This window comes from Chanos chanos, chromosome 2 (assembly GCF_902362185.1).
Source record: "Chanos chanos chromosome 2, fChaCha1.1, whole genome shotgun sequence".
Classification (NCBI taxonomy): domain Eukaryota; kingdom Metazoa; phylum Chordata; class Actinopteri; order Gonorynchiformes; family Chanidae; genus Chanos; species Chanos chanos.
The window spans coordinates 27,911,272-27,913,771 of record NC_044496.1 but is presented as its reverse complement, the minus strand read 5'-3'; the positions used below and the strand labels follow the sequence as shown (position 1 = coordinate 27,913,771).

The 2,500-nt window shown below is 45.4% G+C and overlaps 1 protein-coding gene across 2 annotated transcripts in view; it reads left to right on the top strand.

Moving 5' to 3' along the window:
* Positions 1-2,500, top strand: part of aplp2 (amyloid beta (A4) precursor-like protein 2) — a 48,747-nt gene that overhangs the window by 19,706 nt on the left and 26,541 nt on the right. The window lies entirely within an intron of this gene.

Sequence of the window (2,500 nt, the reverse complement as noted above, 5' to 3'; positions counted from 1 at the left end):
ACACACACACACACACACACACACTCACAGGGGATTAGCCCTTGTGGCCCTCAGTGCCAGACATCATCAATGAGGGCCTGTAATAAGTGACCATACTGGGTGAGAGTTTGTGTGTGTGTGTATCCTCCACATTTATAGCAGTAGTAGTTATAAACTTTATGTGTGAGTGATCACACGTCTGATATGTGTGTGAGAAAACAACATTAAAGAGTATGTTTGTAGCATTTAATAAGCATTTGCTTGTTTATTGGTTTGACTGGCTGTAATAAAATGTGTGAGTGTGAGGGGTGGAGTTTCAGTGTTGTGTGTCATCCTTTGCTTTCTTATTTGAACAGTTGTGTTAACTTTATTCAGTGTGATGTGAAAGACAACTATCAGTGTGATGCCAGTCCTGGGTGCGACACACACTGATTTCTCTCTTTCTCAAACTTTCTCTCTCTCTCTTTTTTCCTCTCTTGTGTCATTTCTCTTTACCTATTTTTTCCAATAATTTTCACTCACTCTCACTTCCCATTTTCTCTCTCTTTCTCTCATTTTGTTTGTTTCTCTCAATTCTGACTCATGCCTGACATTTGCAGTATGCTGTCTCTGTACACCACACAGAATGTGAGGGAGTTGTAGGGCACGAAAAGCGCATGCGCGTGCGTGTGTGTTAATGATCCTGTGGTAATGGTCCGTGTTTAATGTTGTAACTCGTGTATGTGAGAGAGCAGTGGTAGAATGCCCTGAAGTTCTATTTCTGCCTTTGCTCTGAACGCTGAAAGAGAGAGAGCGAGAGAGATGTTGGAGAGGACGAGGAGGAGGTCGGTTTTGTAAGTGACCAGTTAGACAAAGCCCTGCCTGTCCACTAGTGAGTTAGTGTTCAAATCTCTTTCTCTCTCTCCTTCCCTCTTTCTCTCTCTCTCTCTCTCTCTCCCTCCCTCCCTCCTTTCCTCCCTCTCTCAAACTAACAAACAGGCCTAGAGCTTGTCTCCCTGCATGGCCTGTTCTGGATGAGGAAATGCTGAAACTCCAGCACTCTGACCCACTACACACTTCCTTTTTCTTTTCCTTTTTCTTCAGCCCAGTTTGTGTGTATTCCCTTAAGTGACCGCCTGTTCTTGTCTGTCATGAGTACAGTTACGGTGACTACACACACCAGGTCAAATACCAGTGACCAAGTGGACTTTTCTGTCCAAATGTACTACTCACACGCACACACACATACATTTCTTCTCGGTAGCCAACTGGGTTAGTGTGTGTGTGTGTGTGTCTAAGCAGGCATGTGACACTCAGAGTTTAAGTGCTGTTGGAATGGCTTGCCACTCTCTCTCATCCACTTACTTCTCCTGATGCACTTAAAAGAATAAAGAGCTCGCTTTGAGTGCTACACTCTGTTTTTTCCCCTCCCTTTTCCAGTGTGCTGTTTCTCTCTCTCTCTCTCTCTCTCTCTCTCTCTATGGTTCTGTGGTTGTATTCAGCTCAGGGCACTTCATTTCTAGCCCTCTTTCCATCCCTCGCTTTCCTCAGAGCTCTGCTCCTCTCTTTGTACTCTGTAATGGTCTGACGTGACTAAAGCTGTGGAGATCCAGACTTATGGCAGAAAGAGAAGACAAGGGAGTGGAAGGATGTGATATGAGAGTAGAGAAAAAAAATAGAGGGGGAGAGAGAGAGAGAGTGGGCTCTCATCCCGCTGTCTGGTTCTCGCTTTGATTGACGTTCTTGCCTTCACTGCAAACCACCAACTCTGTGATTTACATAGGGCATTGTTTTTCCCTGTCTATTTTCTCTCGCTCTTTTCTCTGAAGTATCAACAGTCGAAGGAGGGCTGCGTGCACTGTTTGCAGTGCCAGTTCTGGGACCTTATCCCGACGCCTACATGGTCCGCCTTGTCCCGTTGCTGCGGGTAAAATGGTCTCCCGCGCCTTGCGCCTTTTGTGTGCACAGCCAAAACCCTTGCCTCACGACGACAGCTCAGTACTCAACGAGTCCCACAGTACCCTTTTTAACTCTTCCCACACGCTCTGAACTTTTCGTCCTTCACAGGAAAGTAAATGGCACTCAAAGCAGGAGGTCCCTCCGTTTCAGGAATGTGTGTTCATATGTGCCTCGTTGGACTTGTTTGTTCGGTTAAAAGGCCAAATACCAGAAGCTCGTGGGAGAGCTGTTGCGCGTTATTCATTAATTAACGGGAATGGTCCAAACAAGTCTGGGCCGTAACTTGGCATATTAGCACGTTCAAAACAGTTGTTCTCCCTTTTTTTTTTTTGCTTATCCTGTCCTCCCAGCATAGTTATGAAACATCAACTAAGACACGCATCTTTCTGCTTGCTACGTGATCAAACTGATAAAAACGCGATCCGGTCAGTCCCAGACTGGTTAATTTCAGATGACAATCATTCAAACTTTTACGAGGTTGGGTCGTTTCACATAGGGATTTGAGTGTGTCTCTGTGGTCAGTTCATAACAAGTGGGGCGTAGTTGTTTCCTGAACCGGAAAAGAGGAAGTACAGAATACACC